The following is a 23176-nucleotide window of genomic DNA, read 5'->3' on the forward strand; positions in this document are numbered from 1 at the left end:
CCCAAGTGAGAAATCCATGCTAAACACCCGCTCTGCTAAGTAAAAAGCAAACTGCCAGACACACTACATGAGAAGTTGAGCATGATCAAAGACAGTGTGTAGGTGACTCAAGTAGTCGCAAAGGACAGCGAGTACATAACGGATCATGACCCATAGTAGCTAGCCAAGTCCCAACTGGAAGTCCTGCATGTGCAATCATCCACATGAAAAAAGAAATACGACGAGCCGCATGTAAATCCTAGATGGCTGACCAAAACTGCTGTAGATAGGCATGGGAGAGACCTGAATGTAACCAGAAACACATACGAGTGGGTTGCTCTGGTTGCTGTCTCATCAATGCTAACCTTCCAATCCTGACAGTGTACTCAAGAATGATACAGGTGCACCGGTGGGGTCAGAGTGAGGCCAATGCCACTCTCCTGGGTCCCAATAAAACTGAGATAGGGCACGACTCTCCCACACCCAAAGCCTCCAAAGTGCAACATCAGAGAAAGCGAAACGGGGGTCAACACAACGACGCTTCCCGCGGGAGCCAACTACTCGTATGGCCTATCATCGAGTGCCGGGGGAGACAAGGTGCGGAGAGGTGGCATCATATGTCAATCTAGCATGAATCCCCTGAGAGTAGTCAGTATCAACTGTGAACAGCATGGTGTCTAAACGAACTAATTAGAGAGTGCTCTGAGCAAAGAGGCCTTCCCAGCCACAATGTGGAGGCATCTGAACCGTGCCTCGCATGACTGCATCCCACTGTGAAGGAACGGCGGAATCAATCTCTCTCTCTCTCTCTCTCTCTCTCTCTCTCTCTCTCTCTCTCTCTCTCTCTCTCTCTCTCTCTCTCTCTCTCTCTAATGTGTGGGGCTAATATGCGACATCGTTATATACGGTTCCTGGACAAGATCCCCTTCCAGATCCTACAGTGCCATGCCCAGCTACAAGAACCTTCATTACCACTGAGCTGGTAAAGAGAGCCATTGACAAAATGAGGACCAGAAGAGCATGTGATCATGATGGTCTAGTAGCAGAGCATTTTATATATGCTAGGGATATGTTGGTAGAGGTTCTTGTAGTGTTGTTTAATTGTGCCATGTGTGAGGGATTACTTGAGACTTGGAGGTTATCTACTATTGTGTCTATCTTCAGGCAGGCCAACCTACAGAGCTTGGGAACTACCGCACTATTATGGTTGGACACGCATTGGCACGGTTGTATGCATCCATTCTTGAGCAACAGTTGAGTAATTGGGAAGAGAGTGAGGGTGTACAAGCAAAGGGTCAGGCCGGTTTCAGGAGGGGTTTCCATAGTTACAGGGGACGGAGGGGATGGACCCTAGGGACACGGGACGCCCGATTCCGGGACGGGTGGGGACGGACGGCAAAAGGGCTGCCAGGCCGAAACGCAAGCAAAACGTCCCCGGGACGGCAGGGGACAACACGGAACGGCAGGGGACGGTAGGGGACGGCAGGAGACTTTTTTAAAAATTTGAAAAATTGATCATTTCTAGTGGCTAGTTCCTCTCCAATAGCCATATGTTTGAACTTTGAAGCACCCCAATGGCTATAAAAGCCACCCTTTGGTCCTCATTTCTCGATGTTTTATAAGCACATTTGCGTCTATATCACTCATGTTAATTGATCTAATTAGTGTAAATTTGTGGTCAAAGTGATGCTCTATGTGTGTTGCATGTGTGTAGGTCAAAAAATGTCAAAAAAAATCTTTTTTTTTTGCCGTTCCGACCCCCATCCCCGTTTCTTGACTTTTGCCGCCCCGTCCCCGTCCCCGTTCCCAACCCCGACCCGCCGTCCCATGTAACTATGGGGGTTTCTCCACTCTTGATTATATTCTGACACTCACAGCCATCATTGAGGAGGGCAAGTCACATGGGAGATGGATTTATTGCAGCTTTGTGGATTTCCGCAAAGTATGACATGGTACCGAGAGCTCAATTGATGCGCAGACTGCAGGAGATGGGGGTGCCCATAGTGTTGATTTGGGGGATTATGGCTCTATACAAATCAGTGATGGGACATGGACGCACTTCCGGAAGGGGTATCTGATTTAGTTCACTCCACTATTGGGGTGAAACAAGGTTGCCCATTGTCTCCTAGTCTATTTGGTATGTATGTTGATGAGGTGTCTGATTACATTGACAGAGAGGGTGTGATAGAGGTGCCCAGCTAGCAGGGACGTGGATCCCATTGTTGTTATATGCTGAAGATATTGTGTTGATCTCTGACTCACCAAAGGGTATGCAACAACATTTGGATGCACTTCATAGTTTTGCAAAGGATAGTGGATTGTCTGTAAACCTTGGTAAAACCAAGGTTATGGTGTTTAACACCACACTGCAGTGGATCATGAGATCAGCACCTACTTTCACATACGGTCAGGAGATTGTGGAGTATACAGATGCATACACTTACCTCGGTGTAGTCTTCAGTGGGCTGAAATTTTCTTTGAGGAGAGCAGCAGAGACTAGACTGACTAGAGCTTATGCAACTTTAGGAGGCTTGGAGAGGATGTGTTCGCAGGTTCAGTTCCAAGAACCTCGGACAAAGTTATGACTCTTTGATACTTTGGTAGCCTCAGCTATGATGTATGGGGTGCAGGTTTGGGGACCTTTTGTAGACCAGGATGGTTGGAAAAGTATAGAGAGGCCCTTGGTATCTATGATCTCTCGACTGATAAGAGCCAAGGCCTCCGTACCACATGACATCATTCGAGCGGAGCTAGCTGCCTCCCCTATGGAGATTGAGGCGCTTACCAGATCAGTCCCCTTTGTACACAGCCTATGGGATACTACCAGAGACAGATATGCTAGATTGGCCCTTGAGTCTTCCAGACAGTTAACTCTATAGGGGGACACATCATGCTGGTATGCACAAATGATATCATGGTTTCAGACACATGGCTTCACCATGGACAGGCTGCCTCCTATCCAATACTCTCTTCAGGCACCCTCGATGTCTCTGACACGGGTGGAGATTACTAGACTCATTCATCAGGACCTGATTCAGCTTGACACCGGGAGGACATGGATAGAGCCGGCATAGGAGTTGGGCACGAAGATGGCTTTCTACAAAGAGCATCTTCTCCACTTCATAGGAGATAGGTTTGTGATTCGATCCAGCTATATGGACACACATCTATCTCATGGTCTGCATTGTGCCATTGGTCAGATACGCACATCCTCACATCACTCGAGATTGAGACTAGTAGATCCACAGGGATATCAGCAAATAGCAGGATATGCCGCTTATGTCATCTAGGGCCAGAGACAGAGCTGCATTACATATGTCATTGCACAGTGTACTATGAGATACGAGGCCGTTTCCATTGTCTATTCAGAGAGGGATTCGGGCCTCTATCTAGGATCATGAATTATGAGGATCAGAGATGTCTTGGATTGTATCTACTTGAGTTACACAGGCATAGAGATACTTTACTGAGGAGAGCTCGAGAGAGAGAGTCCCAGAGACAGATTACAGATTTCTTTACACTAGATATTGGACAGCCAGAAGAGCAACCACCATTGCAGAGCTCTGTCTGCACTCACACTACCACTACTGGCACTATCATAGACCGAGCACTGGAATTAGGGAGATCCAGACGACCACCAGTGAGGAGAAGAGCTACACAGCATCGACGGAGACTACAGGAGAGGATTCAAGCCATACTTTCTCGGTGTCCAGAGTAAATATGAGGATGGATCCTCGCCATTCCCCCCCCCCCCCCCCCCCCCCTCTTCTATTGTACTAGACCTTTTGTACCTTTTGTATTAGCTAGGACATCCATACAGTCCCAGCTTGTAGTTGTATTTTGTTTTAGATCCCTCTTTTTTTTTTTGTATCCGGACATGGTATCAGATTCACTATGTTGTAAAAGCTTGGTCTCATAAAGGTGCTGATACAAAGAGAAAACCTACAGCAGAGGGGCTTGCTGCTGCTGCAGACCCCCCTAGCCTGCCGTCGCATCGCTTGCCCTCTCGCGTGTTGCCCTCTCCTCACCCCACCCCTGCACGCTGATGTAACCCCCCCCCCCCCAATTGCCCCCCTCGCATGCTCGCTAACCAATCCCCTCGTGCTGCCCTTCCCACCCCCACCCCCCTCCCCCCCCTCCCTCTCCCTTCGCGCTGCCCGCCTATCCTCAGCCCGCCCCTCCCCTTGCTGCCTGTGGCCCTGCTGGCTCCTATCCCCCTCGCAACCCTCCTGCCCGCCCGCCTCCTCCTCGTTTCGTACAGTGCCACCCCCCCCCCCCCCCCCCCCCCCCCACTGAAGACTTAAATTTGCCTCTGCTTCGACAAGTGATGGGTTTCTGACTTTGCGGAGCTCTCGCAGAGAGTTGTCTTCGATTAGTCCCCCCTTCTCCACAACAGCGCACACAAAATGGCAGCCTCTGTTCCATCACAAAGGGACTCCTCAGAAGCCCCCTTGTCCCGACCCTTGGACTTGCTCTTTCACCAAAAGAGCAAGCGAGCTTGATGACCGAGGTGGAACGCTTGCAAGTCTCCTCGGTTATATGCAAGATTATTGGCACTATGGCGAGGTTCGGGATTTACTCCAAGCCCGACTCCTCTCCGATTGGGGCAAGATCACCGATGTCCAGATTCTCGGAAGAGGGTACTATCAAATAGAGTTCGGGTCTCCAGAGATGACGGCCAAGGTGATATCGATGAGCCCGCTCAATATCTGAGCAGCTAAAGCCTACTTCAGACGATGGCATCATGGTTTCGACCCGGCTACAGATGTGCTTGAGGAGGAGGCCAACTTGCCTATCTCGGTTTGCTTCCCAAGCCTGAGGGGAGAGTACCTCCCTCTTCTCCCCAAGATTGGTTCCATGTTCGGGACAGTTCTGAAGTCTCCGCCCACTGCAACTTACTTGTGGTGTAACAAACTTGGGCACCCCAAGTCTAGAATCTGTCGCGACAGGAGAGAGATTCACTTAAAATACTTTACAACTTTAAAATCACAGTTCAATTTGGTCGGCACGGCCCGGCGTAGTTCCGTGCCAAGAGAGATTGGCCCCAAAGACTGGCGCCCCTTTCGATATTTTTTTTATATTAATCTTTGAACAAAGTACAACTCCCGCAGGGTCCTCTACTCTTAGACTCCGCATCCAGATGCCCTGAGAAGTGAGGCCCTTAGGGCTCTTTTATTCTTACAAGGGATGCCCAAAAGCAAAGCCCCAAGAGCAGTTAAACTCAAAAGCAAATTGTCCCAAAAGCAACTAGTCCTCAAAAATTGGCAAAAAGCAGCGCGTAAATTACGGAATTCCGTACAGCTGCCACGGCAGCATGTCAGCGCGAACTGCGGAGGTCCGTACAGTTTCCACGTCATCAGCAAGTCAGCGTAATTTCCGGCCTACCACGTCAACAGTCAGCATGTGTGTGTGTTTGTTTGTTTGTTTGGGGGCTTGCCACATCACCAGTTTGTGACATACCCCCCCTCTTGAAAGACTTCTAATCGCCCCCGATTACGCCTTTAAAAGAGACAGAGGCCATAAACTATCTCAATAGACACTAACTGTTAGTAACGAGGCACTAGACACGACACATCTAGCACTTGTACAAAGACGATAGTCACATCACTGCACATGACAATCATTCACAGAAACATTCCAAATCTCAGACAATGACTGCCAGCAACATATTTAGTGACCACATCTAGATCCATTCTGGACCTCATTGATATCGGGTTAACTAATCCCATATTGCGATCATGTCTATAGAGATTCCCCCCACTCCAGCACTGTCACGTGCAAGTAGTCATTCGCCTCAAGCATTGTCGTATGCGAGAATTGTTCGCCTCAAGCATTGTCTTGTGCAAGAAATCATTCGCCTCAAGCACTATCGTGTGCGAGAAATCATTTCCGGGGATCCCAATCCATCACTAAGTTCATACTGAACAAAGTGGTCCAGCCATTCATTCCATTGAATCAGTCATGATTCATGATTCATTATGAGGTTCATTCGAGAGCTGTCACTGCTCCAAAATCATCATCATCTCATTTCTAATCCTGTTATCTGTTCACAAATAGCAGGACCTTCCATAAAACATTAGTTTCATTCTAAATACATGATACTTATCGGGTTCATCCTGGAGCGGTCATTGCTCCCAGTGCATTCATCATCATCGATTTCACCTATTATCTGCACACAACTAGGAAGTTCTTCAAGACAAAATTAATCTCATACATAAATCAGAATCATCTTTGGAAATCCCTATTTCAAAGTTCTTCATTCACACGCTTAGTTCATACTAAAGAGAATGTTTCAATCACCTAGTCATCTCATCAGCCAAGAAGCGTTGATGCACCTAGATCCCTGTGTAGCCATCTCATCCCGCAAGAACTCTTGATGCGCTCACCACAACATCTAGTCATCTCATTCATATGGGAATCTTGACGCACTAGAATCATTCAACATGCGTCATCATACATTCAAATTCATCATTCTTATCTCGAATCGAAAGGATATCCGATTCATTTCTGAGCTGTCGTCGCTCTCGATCTCATCATCTCATTTTTTATTTCACCTGCAAAACAGGCAAGGAGATGGCTCACCTCGTTGCAAAAGAGTGGATGTCCAGCTCCATGCTTCCGAATCCATACCGATGCGAGTTTCTCGCTCCTATATTTCGTTATCTATCACAAACAACCAGATTGTTAGTACATCAATATCTCTTTCAGTGTCCTTTCCAGTATCGGATTCATCTTCTGGTCAACAGTTCTGTTCCAGGTCTTTCTACGAGTAAAGCCTCCGCTGTTTTTGCACTCATCTGTCCTTTCAGCTTTCGTCTCGTCCTAAAGGGGAGTCAATGACCTCATGCCATCTTGAGTGAATCTTATCAATCAGTAATCTTCAGGTGTTTCGCAAATCTTGGGTCTCTAGAGTACTTCATCAATCTTTTCACGCCCATGTCAACCTGCAGTTGACGCCCAAATCTTCATTCTTTTCTTCAGTTCTCGCGTCTGATCTCAATTGGGAGATGTTATCTCTGTCAGATTCTCCACGAGAACCCATGGGTAATCTGGGATTCTTAATGGCTTTGTGCCCTGCAAGACAGAGCGATGACGACGGGAGCGCGCCCGATGCGCGATGTATGAAGGGTGGGAGTGGCTAATAGGTCCGGGGTCGAGACACGGAGATACCTCAAACAACAATTTCCAAGAGTACCCTGTCTGCAATTTGATAGGACCGGTATGCTTTGAGAAAAGCACACGCCTGATGCTCTGATCATAGTTACCTGGAACGGGAAACCGGAACGGGAACGGGGAACGGGAACGCGGAACAAAATGCCATTCCCTGTTACGGGTACTCACGTTTGAAATACGAAACGGGGATTCGGAACGGGAACTTGGAATGGGAACGGGGAACGGAGACCTGAAAACGGCCATTCCCTGTTACTATGGCTCTGATACCACTGTAACAAACTTGGGCACCCCAAGTCTAGAATCTGTCGCGACACGAGAGAGATTCACTTAAAATACTTTACAACCCTAAAATCACAGTTCAATTTGGTCAACACGGCCCGGCATAGTTCCGTGCCAAGAGAGATTGGCCCCAAAGTTTGGCGCCCGTTTCGGTATTTCTTTTATATTAATCTTTGAGCAAAGTACAACTCCCGCAGGGTCCTCTGCTCTCAAACTCTGCGTCCAGATGCCTTGAGAGGTGAGGCCTTTAGGGCTCTTTTATTCTTACAAGGGATGCCCAAAAGCAAAGCCCCAAAAGCAGTTAAACTCAAAAGCAAACTGTCCCAAAAGCAACTAGTCCTCAAAAACTGGCAAAAAGCAGCCAGCACAAATTATGGAATTCCGTACAACTGCCACGTCAACATATCAAAGTGAATTGCGGAGATCCGTACAACTGCCACATCATCACTCAGGTAGCGTAATTTCTGGCCTGCCACGTCAGCAGTCAACGTGTGTGTATGTGTGTGTGTGTGTGTGTGTGTGTGTGTTCAGGGGCCTGCCACGTCACCAGTTTGTGACATGTGGCCAAGGCCGCAGGTTTACCTACTGTGCGGGTTCTTGTTCGAGACACACACTCCCTCCCGAAGGTGATATTGTTGCCTCATGTGAGTGGGGGTTGGATCAGACAGAGAGTGGTGTATTCGAGTCTTCCAAATCAGTGCTTCATCTGCATACAAATGGGCCATTTAGCAAAGGCCTGTTCTCGCAGGAGATCTCGACCCACAGCACATGCGCAACCTCCTAAGGTTGAGCATGCCGGCAAACAGAGACTCGGGACAAAGGCCAATGATCAGACAGCTGACATTTGGCAGTAGGTGCCTGGCCACCGCTGACAAGGACGAGCTCGCCACACTGCTCCCTTGGTGGCCTACCTCCTGCAGCTCAGCAGCATTGGGTTCCGATAGGGAACCGTATTGACCCCCTTCAGCAGGACCCCTGAGGAGGCTCTATCCACTTCAGCTCCGCTGCCTCACCCTCCTCTCTTAGACGCCGCCGCTCCGCTCTCTCCTCCATCTTCACCCCCACCTCTCGCTCCTCCTCTCTCCCCAGTGGGACCCTCAGCCTCATCTCCCTACCCCTCCCTCACTCCTCAGACGCAGGGGACTAGACACACGTCTACAATGAGGCATTCTCTTGGTACTGCTTTCGCTACGAGCCGCGTGGCTCGGGAGGGACAGCCCCATCTGAGGGTGCCACTTCTGGTTCAGACTTCCCCTTTTGCAACAGTCCCTCGAGGTTTGACTAGCTTTGACATTCGCAGACAATGGGACTTCTTCGACTACAACTTCACATGATTCCTAGGTGATTCTTCTCCCGAACTGGAGGAGGCTTGCTTTCGAGTCCACGTCCTCTTTCTAGCAACTCGAGGCACTGAGGCTCTGGATACAGCGGCGGTAGGTTTCTCTTTTCTGCTGCGCGGCACTGATCCTACAGAGTGGACACTGCACACAGTTCTTCATTGGCTCTAGATCCACGCCACTGAGTTCTCACACCACACAGGGGACCTGGGGGTGACAGATCTGGTACAGACACTTTGGCCTTTAGCGAAGTTCAGCGTGACGCCGCCGGATGCAACAGGTTGCAGGCACATTGTGGTGCATTTGTTTGCTGACACTCAGAGCCCTCCTTGCTATGTATTTGTACATGAGGATTCTTGGACAAAGGATGTAGCCCTATGGGCTGCATGCTCAGCCTGGGCCTGGGTGGGACAGTCACTCCAGACGCACTTGTCTAGAGGTTGCTCGGATGCGGATTACTCCCCATCCAAACCGGCCTCAAGATATCGAGGTTGGCTGTTGTTGTAGCATCTGTTTTCTCTCATTGACCCCATGAGGATCGTCTCATGGAATGTGCAGGGATTAGGAGGGCCCGAGTTTCAGCGTCAAAGGGGTTGCTTACGTCAGGAGCTTCAGCGATGCCTTGTGGGTGGTGAGATTCATATTCTTATGCTACACGAGCATCATCTGTTTGAAGGCCACATTAGACAATGTGGTCAGATTTTGCGTGGTCGCTATGAGACGTTTTGGTCAGTTGCATTTGGACCTGGAGGTATCCAAGGAGGGGTATGTATGACTATTGCGGCTTCTTAGCAGCAGGCCATTGTGGGCAGAGATATTATTGTCTCAGGCAGAGCTTAGTGGATTACTATGCACATTCAAGGTTGCCTCATGGGTTTCCTGAATATATATGCGCCCAATGTGGCAAGTGCTCGAGCAGAGTTTTTGGTCTCATGTTGTTGAGTCTCTACCGCATGCAGAGCAATGGTGTGTTGGGGGGGACTTCAACATGTTCAGGGACCCCTCTAACAGGATAGAAGGTGGCCATGCTACAGTGCACAGGGCTGAGCTGGCAGCTTGGGAGCGGCTATGTATGACTATGAGGGTTTCTTATGTTTGGTAGCACTCAGGTTTTGTGAGACCCCCAGACAGCTTGTCTTTCTCTCACTCTGATCACAGGGTAGGAGTGAATCTATCTAGGATAGATCGCTTCTACGCTAGTGACCACTTTTGTAACATGGGGGGATCGGTTTGCATTCTTGCAAGGATGACTTTTTCCGACCATGCGCCAGTGATTCTCACGGTGACAAACAGACAGAGGAGGGGGGGTGTGATGCTACGCATCCCCGAGCGGATCTTGCTGGATCCACAGCTTAGAGAGCGAGTGGAGGCACTTTGGCCAGAGAGGTTGGACTCGCAGGACACCCCTGTTGGTAGAGTGGCCTTTCGACTGGCAGAGCTTAGTCGCTTCTTCCTTCAGAACTTTGCAGCTAGGGAGGGTGAACTATGAAAGGGGACCAAAATCAAGCAATTGAGCTTATGATATATCATTAGAGCATAGTTGTGTGTGTCATATATGCATGCATCATTTCAAAAGTAGGGTTGGCTCCCCACTCCTCATGCCTACCTCTCTTGGACTTTCACTTCTAGAATGGAGGCAGACTCGTACAATTATAAAGACACATCGTACACAGGGGTGATGTGGGTAAACTCCATACTCGAACAAGACACTATAATCATAAACACAATTTTTTCAAAGGATTGGTACAAATGGAAAGCGTAAAGTAAAACATAGGAACTCCACTTATAAGGACACATCATAAAAAGTGTGGTACAAGTGAACTGCAAAAACTAGAACATGGTGACTACAATCATAAGGACACATGGGTGTCGTCGCCAACGAAGGGGTGCGTGAAGAGGTGAGAGCACCGGCTCTATGCGAAGAGGTGCGAGCACCGGCAAAGGGGCGCATGAAAATTTTAGCCAACCAGTACAGCAGGTGACATTCCAATACAGCTAGCAGTGTAGACAAGGAGCGCCAAAGGTCATGCCTCTTGGGAAGGGGTGTGAGCACAGGAGAAAAGGGGGTGCTGGCTGCCAGCGCATATGCTCAATTAAACCAGCATTCAGCCAGCATTTCATGCGCCAATGGGTTGCAAGCGAAGAGGCACGCCGTTGGGAAGGGGTGCGAGCACGAAGGGGCACGCCTGCTGGCTATGTGGCTATTTGCGCAAAGAGGTGCAAGAAAAAGCCAAAGGGTACATCCCACAGAAGGGCAACAACAGGGCCACCAGCATCACCATTCACGGGTACATGCGTGCCCACACATGTCCAGGTGAGGGTTTCAGATGGATTCCCCCAGGGATTGCAGTTCGCTACTTGGGCTGTATGGTTGGCCTTGACTCATCTCCTGAGCAACAAACTGCTCCCCTTCTCCTGTGCATCAGGAGGAAGTGTTACATTGGAGTTCGGCACGGCTCTCTTTGGCAGGCAGAGTTATAGTGGCCAACTAGGTGTTGTTGGCTACTATGTGGTACAATTACATCTTGCTGGATCTTTTCGAGCTCCTGTATCAACCAGTTTGAGAGGCTGATCAAGAATTTTCTTTGGTCAGGACGTGACACTCAGTTAGCCCGGGCCAAAGTAGCCTGGAGGAGACTGGAGGATCGATTTGCTGCGAGCCTGCTTCGCTCTTGGAAGCAACTGCAGAGTGGCCTGGAGCAGCACCATCCCACTTGCACGGATGAGCGCATGAGACAGCCCCTTGTTTGGAACCCCACGGTTAGCACTCAGAGAGGCCACTTGGTTGGTAGTAGGCCTCATGTTTCTTGGGGTCCCATGGCAGAGGGTCCAGCACGCACTCTAGGCGACTAGCTTCAGTTCTCAGGTTTGCGGGAGGAGGTACAGAGCATGTGCCAGGACATCAGACTAGCTGAGTGGCTCACTCCTTTGGAGACAGCAGCTCCCAGATGGATGGGAGCCTTCACGCAACTGGAGGTCCTCATTGTAGTCCGCGCTTGCTCAAATTCCGTAACCTCAATGTTCTTCGAGATCCAGGGCGAGGGTCGACTACACAGAGTCTCAGTAGAGGCTCCACAGGTTGCAGTGTTGTTTTCATAGGATAAGAGTAGTGGGCATCTGTGGGAGGACTTGTGTCATAGATCCTGACCCAGCAGATCTTGAGACAAGGCATTGGAGGCTTTGGGCTTGGGAGAGCTGCCTTCTGGCACGAGTGCAATGGGATCCTGGAGAGTGGTTTTGGAGAAACCCCTTCTCTTAAGCCGACCACCCCAGGATCCCTTTCTTTTAGTACATTGTTCGATTGGGGCGACACATACTAGCAGCACGGAGAGAGGCTCGTCCTGCTCTGCAGCATTTCATTGGCAGGAGGAGGGTCTTACAGCTGAGTTCTTGTCAGGCTTTTGGGCGAGGTGGCGAGACTCCAGACAGCCGCGGCGAGTCACTTTGTTCCACTAGCTAGTTGCACACAGAGCTACAGCAATGGGGAGCTGGCTAGTACATAGTGGCCTTTCGGCAGCCTGTGCAGCTTGTGACCATCCTTTGGAGAGTCAGCGTCACTGTCTATGGGTTTGCCCCATGGCACAACAGGTTTGGCTTCGCGTTCTTCGGCTGATGCCAGCTATTTCCAAAGCGCGACAGTACACTTGGGGTGCAGATGCTTGGTCCACCCTACGGGCCCTTCGCTACAGTTTGCCACCAGCAGGAGTGTAGGTCGAACCCCCTGGATCACTATCATCCTGCTGGTGGCAAACTGTAGCGTAGGGCCTGTAGGGTTGATCCATACTCTTAGGGGTAAATTCAAGAGACTTCCGGGCAGCTCCGACCGCATGTGGGAGCGCAGAGAGTCGTTCCTGCGACTCTGGCGCCCTAGGCCGTTCTTCACCATGGTCCAGGGTGAGTCCAGATGGCACTACCGCCCACCTATGTGGCTTTTCCCTCCTTCCATCTCTTGATTTAGCCCCTACTCGCGACACCTTCACGCGGGAGACGGATTCTGTATACATAGATGGGATCTACAGACGCCCGTGCACAGAGGAGCCAGGGCGACCTCTGGAGGAGCTTACTACTATACTGACACAGACACTACATGATGCAGCAGCAGAGGCATACCCACATACCCAGCATGAGTAGGGACGCCATTCGGGGAGCATGCCCCAAAACAGTTGGTATGATGAGGAATGCCGAGACATTAGAGCTAGACTTCAGAGGGAGGTGCTCTTGGGGGACATCACTCACAGACAGTCGCAGATTGACTTCCGACGCCTAGTGAGGCGGAAGAAGAGGGCATTTTTGGCTTGCCTAGAGCAGGATCTATACCAGCTATTTTTGAGTCAGGACTCACGTGAGGCATGGCGGCTCTTTCATGAGCACTCCCCCCCCCCCCCCCCTGTCATCACTTCTACAAAGGCCTGGGGCCAGTATGCATCATCTCTATACACAGTTCCTCAGCAACCACCCCTTCCCGACCCCCCCGATCCATGCCCACACACATGTTCTTTTTTCACCGCTGAGATGGTGAGGAAGGCCATTGACAGGATGAGGACTGGGAGAGCATATGATCGTGATGGCTTAGTGGCTGAGCATTTCACGCATGCCAGAGATTTACTAGCAGAGCTTCTAGCAGTTATGTTTAACTGTACCATGTGTGAGGGCTTGCCTAATACTTGGAGCCTATCTACTATTGTACCTATCTTCAAGTCGGGAGACCCTATAGAGCCTCGGAACTATCGCACTATCATGATTGGACACACATTGGCATGGTTGTACACATATATTCTTGAACAGCAGCTGAGTACATGGGCAGAGAGGGAGGGGATACGCGCAGCCGGGCAGGCAGGTTTCAGGAGGGGTTTTTCTACTCTTGACCATATCTTGACACTCAGAGCTGTCATTGAGGAGGGCAGGTCGTGTGGGAGATGGATCTATTGCAGCTTTCTGGATTTCTGCAAAGCATTTGACACAGTGCCCAGAGCTAGATTGATGCGCAGATTACAGCAGATGGGAGTACCCACAGAGCTCATTTGGGGGGTCATGGCATTATACAGGTAGTAGTGGGGCATGTACGCACCCCAGAGGGTCTATCCACACCGGTTTACTCCACTACTGGGGTGAAGCAGGGCTGCCCGCTCTCTCCTACTCTATTTGGTATGTATGTGGATGAGGTTTCTGACTACATTGCGAGAGATGGTGATAGAGGTGCACAGCTGGCAGGGACATGGATTCCACTATTGTTATATGCTGATGATATTGTGTTGATCTCCGACCTTCGGAGGGGATGCAACGTCACTTGGATGCTTTGCATAGGTTTGCCCAGGAAAGTGGTTTGTCCGTCAACCTTGGTAAAACCAAGGTCATGGTACTTAATACCAACCCACAGTGGATCAGAAGGTCAGCGCCCGCATTCACATACGGCCAGGAGAAGGTGGAGTACAAAGATGCGTACACTTACCTTGGAGTGGTTTTTAGTGGGCCAGCATTTTAATTGAGGAGGGCACCAGAGACTAGATTGACCAGAGCCCATGCAGCATTGGGTAGATTGGAAAGGATGTGTTCACAGGTTCAGTTCAGGAGCCTTGGACGAAGCTCTGGCTCTATGACACTTTGGAGGCTTCTGCATTGCTTTATGGAGCTGAGATTTGGGGACCTTCACTGGATCATCACGGGAGGACAGGCCGCAATGATGGATGGGGGGACATGGAGAAGCCTCTGGTCTCTATGATCTCGCTGCTCATTAGAGCCAAGGCTTCAATACCACATGCTATTGTACGAGCAGAGCTGGCTGCCCCCCCCACTAGTGGTTGAGGTGCTCACCAGATCTGTCTCCTTCATACACCGCATGTGGAAACTTCCCAGAGACAGATATGCACGCCTTGCAATTGAGTCCTCTCAACAGTTAGCCATGCAAGGAGATACACCATGCTGGTATGGGGAGATGACATCATGGTTTTAGGCGCATGGGTTCAGCATAGACAGATTGCCTCCCTTCCCGTACTCATTGGATGCGCCCTCTCTAACTCTTACACAGTCCGAGATCACCAGGCTCATTCGTCAGGACTTGACTCAGCTAGACACCAAGAGGACATGGATACAGCCAGCACAGGAGCTGGGCACGAAGATGGATTTCTACAGAGAGCATCTCCTCCAGCTTACGGAGGATGGTTTTGTGACGAGGCCTAGATACATGGACACCCACTTGTCTCATGGGATACGATGTGCTATTGGCCAGATACGCACATCTTCACACCAACTGCGGATCGAGATTGGGAGATACAGCGGAGTATCAGCAGAGGCTAGGACATGCCCCTTGTGTGACATCGAGCCTGAGACAGAGTTGCACTACACATGCCACTGCCCTATCTACTACGAGATACGAGGCCGCTTCCATTGCTTGTTCAAAGAGGGCTTTGGACCATTCTCTAGAGTCATGCGGTACGAGGATCAAAGATGCTTGGGTTTGTTTTTGCTCGAGCTGCGCAAACACACTGCACAAAGAGAGCTTGATGAGAGGAGAGGCTAGCCAGTCTAAGAGACAGATCACAGACTTCTTTAGAGCTGCCACTGGACACCCGGAGGAGTTACTACCACAGCAGAGCTCATCGCTTTACACCAGAGGCATACTGATCGACCGAGCGACTGAGCTGGGGAAATCCAGACGCCCACGACTGCGAGGACTACACAGCATCGACGAAGGCTGCATCAGAGGATTCGGATCACTTTGGCTCGACATGCACGACGCCCGATCAGACTACTGACGATGGAGGAGATTGATGAGATCCGCCAGCGACCCATGCTGGATCTCCTGTGATCTAGCTATCCTAGCTAGTTGTTTAGCTGCTTAGTTCACACCTAGCAGTTTAGGATTCCATAGTATTTTATTGGCACTACCATTAAGGCAGGGTCTAAGGGGAGGAAATTTGTCCCCATGGCCATAGGGGCTTTGGCCAATGAAAAATTGGCGTGTCAGGGTGTTTTTTTTGTGTGGCTTGCATGCAAGGAATTAACTAATTCCGGGGTCAACGAGGTAGAATTTGGGCGTGTGAAGTACAATCGACCAACAATGGTGGTCTTCTCGTGTTCTACAGCTCTTCTCCTCCATCATACCCGTCTTGTCACCAAGCTCGTCAGTCTTGCGCAGGATTTTTTTTATTTATTGTGCCACTATGGGCAGTGCCCTCGTCTACTTTAGACGACCTTGTTTTGTCATTTTGTCATTCTGTCATTTTGTCATCTTGTTACTCTGACTTTGTATCAGATCCACCACATTGTAACTTTCTGGTCTCATAGGTCACTTTGGCCTTTGAAGACGTTAATATAACATTTCATTTCATTTCATCTCTCTCTCTCCCTCTCTCTGAACGGGCGAGCAGGACTAGCGGGCGAGCAAGTCTATGGCGGGCTGAAGCTCTGTGGCGGGCAAGTCTGGTGCGAGGCTGAAGCTCTGTGGCGGGCAAGTCTGGCGCGAGGTTGAAGGTCTGTGGCGGGCTGAGCGCGAGGCTGTGACAGGTTTCATGCGTTAGGGACAAGCAGCACAGTGACTCTCTCTCTCTACACACTCAGTTCGAGCAGTGTGCAACATTCTGTGGGCAACGTGCAACATTCCATAGGGCAGCGCTGCCTGTGCATTAGGGTTTTGGGCAGCAGGGGGCAGCACGCAAGGAGTAACAGCAACAAAGTGACACGCGAAGGCTTTTCAAGGTAAGCTGCAGCAACGCGTAAGGTGCTCCAGCCAACCATTGTGTAAGGTGCTCTCTCTCTCTCTCTCTCTCTCTCTCTCTCTCTCTCTCTCTCTCTCTCTCTCTCTCTCTCTCTCTCTCTCTCTCTCTCTCTCGGCGACTCTCTCTCTCTCGGCGACTCTCTTGCTTGGTGACGAGCTGAACAGCGAGCACACAGTCCAAGGTGTAGGTCGTCCTACTTTTATATTTTTTATATTTGGAGCCGCTCGTGCAACCACTTGCAAAATGGTCGCCTGTGGGTGAAGAACAGCTCGTGCAGGGTTTGGCCACAGCTCGCTAGGGTTTCGCCACAATAAACAACGTCTCTCTCTCTCTCGCAGAGGATGCGCTAAGCAGATGACTTGCAAGATAGAACACATGTGACAAAGAAACAACAGTAGGTCTCTCTATCTCTCTACACACTCAATTCGAGCAGCGAATACAGCGAACAAAAGTTAGAGCACATGACGTAAATTCGTAGCACTACTAAAAACAGTGCGATAATTAAACCATAGGCCGCATAAGCAAATTATTTAAATTACATGCTCATAGGAAATAGAAGCACGGCGCAGCAAGATTACGCGTGAAGACTGCAAGTCCGGAAGCAAGACAGTAGCAAGTCTCCTGATACAAGAGGATCGAAATGGTAAGTGAGCCCCATACATCTCTTGAGCGACAAAACATGGAAGCAATCTCCCCTGCACAGGACACGGAAGCCGTCAATGTCTCACCTGTTTACAAGTCGCGAGCAAGGCAACCTTCATGCTCACGAACAAGCAGATGGCACAGATGCAGAGGGAAATGAAGGAGTGGAAAACAGAGATGGAAGGATGGTGGAAGGAGAAGGCCAACCTCCTTCAGATGGTCTTCAATGAAAGCGCACAATGGAAGAAGGAGAAAGAGAGCCTTAATGCAGAATACAGACACTCAAAGAAGAAGTCTCAGCCCTCAAACAGGAGAACCCAAACGCTGAGATACGGACACTCAAAAAAGAAGTCTCAGTCCTTAAACAAGAGCTTGCTGATAGAGTAAGCAATGGACTAGAGGAAGGCGAATTTCAGCCCTTGGTAATAGATGAAATCCAGGAAATCAAGGAACAGGTAAGGATGATCACAGAGGAAGAGAAACTGAGTGTGGCAAAGGCATCTTCATGGGCGGAGATGATAACAAGGACACAGAAAAGGTGGACGAGGCCGAAAAATGGATTGAGATAGCCAAGAAAGGGAAAGGTCAAGAAACTCCCTGTACACCGACGCTTATCAACATGACCCTCGAAGAGGAACAAAGAAGGCGGATGCGAGCACTGCATGTGAGAGTGACCGGTCTCAAGGACATAAACAATGTGGAGAAAGAGGTCACAAGCCTTACATCCATGATGGGGATGGAGAAGCCTCTGCACACAAAGGCATGGAGGGTAGGTAAGAAAAGTGATGGCATGGGAGAGTCTTCAAAAGGGAGAGCTCTCATACTACGATTCCCCTCGTTGGAAGAGAAGAAGGAATTCTTGAGGAAGAGGCCTACTCTCAAAAAGGCAGGTATTTTCCTTGGTGATGACCTGACTCTCTCACAGCTCGCACATATGAGAGAGGTAATGCCAGAGATTACAGCGGCAAGGGAGAAGGGAAAGATGGCCTTCTATAGAGATGGATGGGTGGTGATTTTAGAGCGGCGCACTGCATGACGGTGCGAGACATATGGGACCACGCTGAAGATGGCTACCTGGAATTGTAATGGTTCTATGAGGTTGGACGTGGGTGCATTTGAGGACAGTTTCAAAGACAAGGATATTGTATTCTTCTCAGAGACTCATCAGGCCCCTGGACAGGTGATGCCACATGTGGTGGGATACAGATGGGAGACAACTCACAGGACAAATGCGAGATATGAGCATGGGAGTAGAGGTTAAGGAGGAGTAGCAGTGCTATTCAAAGAGGAACTACAACCATTACTGCATATTGTACGAAGAGATGATCATGCTAGATATATGTGGGTAAGACTGAGAGCTGACACAGGTCGATTCCTATATATTTCCATATGTTACTTTCCTCCGAGTACATTAGTGTATGCTGCATCCAAAGGACAGTCGCCTTTCTCTATACTAGATGATGACATATGGGAGTTTTCTAGGAATGGTGATATCATTCTCCTAGGGGACTACAATGCCCGAACGGGCAACTCGTAGACAATCTTCTACGACACTTCAGATGAGATGCTTAGAGAGCTGGATGTGGGTGAGTTGGGACTTGACAGATGCTCAGATGACAGAGAGCAGACAGAGTATGGGAGATACCTCGTGGAAATGACGACTACACATGGATTAGCCATACTTAATGGCTTACAACGATTTCCTCGAGCAGCCGGTTTCACATGCTTTCAACACAGACATGGGACCAATACAGTGGATTATGTTATGACACAACCGAGCTTTATCCCCTGCATTCAGGATTTCACAGTGGGAGCCAGGCCAATGGGCATAGCAGTAGATCATGCTCTCTTGACGCTGTCCGTTAAATTTCAGTATAGTACAACCCAAACATCAGGAGGTAGGTCACACACCCGCTATACATTTACTCCAGAGACTGATTTCGTGTATACAGAAGAGATCTGGGACCGTCTATTGGAAGGCACAGCTGGCACAAATGGTACATGCCTCTCAGTGGAGGAGTGCACCACTCTACTGACTGAGACACTGCATGGGGCTGCATCAGTGGCATACCCACACACTCAACCGGGCAAGAGACGACATTCTGGGAGCATGCCCTAGAATAGTTGGTATGATGAGGGGTGCAATGAGATAAGAGCCCAGCTTCACAGGGATCTTCTTTTAGGAGTCATCACTTACAGACAGTCTCGGATTGCTTTCCGACGCCTTGTGCGACGGAAGAAGCGAGCTTACCTAGCTCAGATGGAGCGAGACTTATATCAGATGTTCTTGAGTAGGGACTCAAGAGAGGCATGGCGACTCTTCCATGAGCACTCCCCTCCCCCAGTGATTACTTCACCCGATGTGTGGGGCCAATATGCGACATCATTATATATGGTTCCTGGACAGGAACCCCTTCCAGACCCTACCAAGCCTTGCCCAGCTACGAGCACTTTCTTTACATCTGAGATGGTACAAAGGGCCACAAGATGAGGACCAGGAAGGCATATGATCATGACGGTCTAGTAGCGGAGCACTTTATACATGCCAGGGATATGCTGATGGAGGTTCTTGCAGTGTTGTTCAATCGTGCCATGTAAGGGATTACCTGAGACTTGGAGGGTGTCTAATATTGTGCCCATCTTCAAGACAGGTGACCCTACAAAGCTTGGGAACTACAGCACTATTATGGTTGGACACACATTGGCACGTTGTATGCATCTATTCTGGAGCAACACTTGAGTAATTGGGCAGAGGGCAAGGGTGTACGAGCAAAGGGTCAGGCCGGCTTCAGGAGGGGTTTCTCCACTCTTGATCATATTCTGACACTCAGGGCCATCTATTGTAGCTTTGCGGATTTTCGCAAAGCATTTGACATGGTACCAAGAGCTCGATTGATGCGCAGACTACAAGAGATGGGGGTGCCCATAGAGGTGATTTGGGGGATTATGGCTTTGTACAGATCAGTGATGGGACATGTACACACTCCGGAAGGGGTATCTGATTTAGTTCACTCTCTACTTTGGAATGAAACAAGGCTGCCCATTGTCTCCTACTCTATTTGGTATGTATGTTGATGAGGTGTCTGATTACATTGAGAGAGAGGGTGACAAGGGTGCCCAGCTGGCAGGGACGTGGATCCCATTGTTGCTATATGCTGATGATATTGTGCTGATATCTGACTCACCAGAAGGTATGCAATGACGTTTGGATGCACTACGCAGTTTTGCAGAGGATAGTGGATTGTGTGTAAACTTAGGTAAAACCAAGATTATGGTGTTTAACACCACACCGCAATGGGTCAGGAGAGCAGTACCTACTTTCAAATATGGTCAGGAGATTGTGGAGTATAAAGATGCATACACTTACCTGGGGGTAGTCTTTACTGGGCCAAGATTTTCTTTGAGAAGAGCAGCGGAGACTAGACTAACTAGAGCTGGTGCGGCTCTGGGAGGAATGGAGAGGATGTGTTCGCAGGCTCAGTTCCAGGAACCTAGGACAAAGTTATGGCTCTTTGATACTTTGGTTGCCTCTACTATGTTATATGGGGTGCACGTTTGGGGACCTTCTGTAGGCAAGGATGGTTGGAGGTGTATGGAGAAGCCCCTGGTATCTATGATCTCTCGGCTGATTAGAGCCAAGGCTTCCGTACTGCATGATATCATTCGAGCGGAATTGGCTGCCCCCCCTATTGAGATTGAGGCGCTTACCAGATTAGTCTCCTTTGTACACAGTCTATGGGATACTACCAGAGACAGATATGCCAAGGTGGCTCTAGAGTCCTCCAGACAATTAGCTCTTAATGGGGATACATCATGCTGGTATGCACAAATGGCATCATGGTTTCAGACACATGGTTTCACCATGGACAGGTTGCCTCCTTTTCAATACTCTCTACAGGCACCCTTGAGGTCTCTGACGCGGGTAGAGATTAATAGACTCATTCGTTAGGATCTGATCCAGCTGGACACGAGGAGGACATGGATAGAGCCGATACAGGAGTTGGGCACAAAGATGGCTTTCTATAGAGAGCATCTTCTCCACCTCACAGGGGATGGGTTTGTGATTCGACCTAGCTATATGGACACGCATCTTTGCCATTGGCCAGATACGCACGTCCTCACATCAGCTCGAGATTGAGACTGGCAGATTCAGAGGGACACCAGCAGATAGCAAGATATGCCGCTTATGCCATCTAGAGCCAGAGACAAGAGGTACATTACTTATGTCATTGCACAGTGTACTGTGAGATACGAGGCCGTTCTCATTGTCTATTCAGAGAAGGTTTTGGGTCTCTAGCTAGGGTCATGAGTTATGAGGATCAGAGATGTCTTGGGCTATATCTACTTGAGTTACACAGGCATAGAGAAACTTTACTGAGGAGAGCTGAAGAGAGACAACCCCAGAGACAGATCACAGATTTCTTTACACTAGATATTGTACACCCAAAAGAACAGACAGAGGAGCAGCCAACAGTGGAGAGGTTTGCCCGCACTACTAACATTCTCATAGACCGAGCATTGGAGCTAGGGAGATCTACACGACCCCGATGGAGAAGAGGAGCTACACAGTTTCGAAGGAGGCTACAGCAAAGGATTCGAGCGATACTTTTTCGTCCTCCAGAGTGCAGGTGAAGATGGACCTCTATGAAGATGGATCTCTACTTCCCTCCCATATTGTCTACACATTGTACTGCTTAGTTCACACATTTCACACCTATCAGCTTAGTTTTGGATTCCGTAGTATTTATATTTGGTTATCCTAGTTTAATTTATTTTGTTAATCTGACTTTGTATCAGATACACCGCATTGTAACTTTCTGGTCTCATAGGTCACTTTGGCCTTTTGAAGACGTTAATATAACATTTCATTTCATTTCATTCTCTCTCTCTCTCTCTCTCTCTCTCTCTCTCTCTCTCTCTCTCTCTCTCTCGACGCAAGATAATGAAGATGCACCAAACATAGGCTCATTACTTTGCTACTCCTCATTTATGCTGATGATGTGGTTCTTTTCACACATAGCATCTCTTTTGCAAAAACTTTTGGATGTGGTACATGCTTTCTGCGAAGCTACAGGACTCTCAGTGAATGTCACAAAAACAAAATGTATGGTGACTTGTACACACAAATCAAAGGATCAGCCCACCCTTATGTATGATGGGCATGAGATTCAAGCAGCAGACAGCTTTAAATACCTGGGGATCATTATACCTTCGAATCATAGATGGGGGCAATGTGCAAAAACAAGAATTGAGGCAGGACAAGCAAGGTATTACGAGTTTGAAAACATGTGCAAACAAAGCGTCACTAGAAGGTGAAATAAAGTCCATGGCTTTCAATGCGTGTGTGGTCCAAACGCTATTGTATGGGGTAGAGGTATGGGGACCAAGTATTCCGGCCAGCACATGGAATGACATTGAGAAAATTCAGAAAAAGTTCTTATGTAGACATATGGGGATAAAAACCACAACACCATACTCAGTGATGCTATTGGAGACTAGAAAAAGACCATTGGAATGCTTTCTTTGCAAAGAATGCATAGATATCTCTTGAAGGTGAAGTTGATGCCTAATAACCGTTTGCCTCACAGAGCATGGGAGGTAGGATGTAAGCCGCAAAAGAACCACAAAAGCAAGTTTCTCACCTCTAGCCTTGCTGAGGAGATCAGGAAATGGTTCTCTAACTGAAATGTGGGAGCATATGTGGACATGCATGTAGAGGAAGGTACCGAGCATGAGCACGAGCTGAATTTTGAACTACAATTACTTGAGGCTCTTCATAGCAAATGGAAGAATGCAATGCAGAGGTCAAAGTTTGAATACTATTGCAAGCACATAAACACACGATACTGGGAAAATACAAAACCGGGGAAACCCAAATACATATCAGGACACCCATGTCCTACCGTGCGAGACGGGCCATCACCTTGATGCGGACAAGATCACACATGCGCAAAAGTGAAACGGGAGGATGGCTGAATATTGATGCAAACATGAGGAGATGCACTCAATGCAACTTGAATTCATTGGAAAATGAGGCACATGTAACCCTTG

At 49.0% G+C, this 23176-nt stretch overlaps 1 protein-coding gene across 9 annotated transcripts in view; it reads right to left on the reverse strand.

Moving 5' to 3' along the window:
- LOC147429592 (aspartic proteinase 36-like) overlaps positions 1-23176 on the reverse strand; it is a 136060-nt gene that overhangs the window by 14642 nt on the left and 98242 nt on the right. The window lies entirely within an intron of this gene.

The sequence above is a fragment of the Adiantum capillus-veneris genome, chromosome 22 (genome assembly GCF_014529385.1).
Source record: "Adiantum capillus-veneris isolate H3 chromosome 22, ASM1452938v2, whole genome shotgun sequence".
NCBI lineage: Eukaryota > Viridiplantae > Streptophyta > Polypodiopsida > Polypodiales > Pteridaceae > Adiantum > Adiantum capillus-veneris.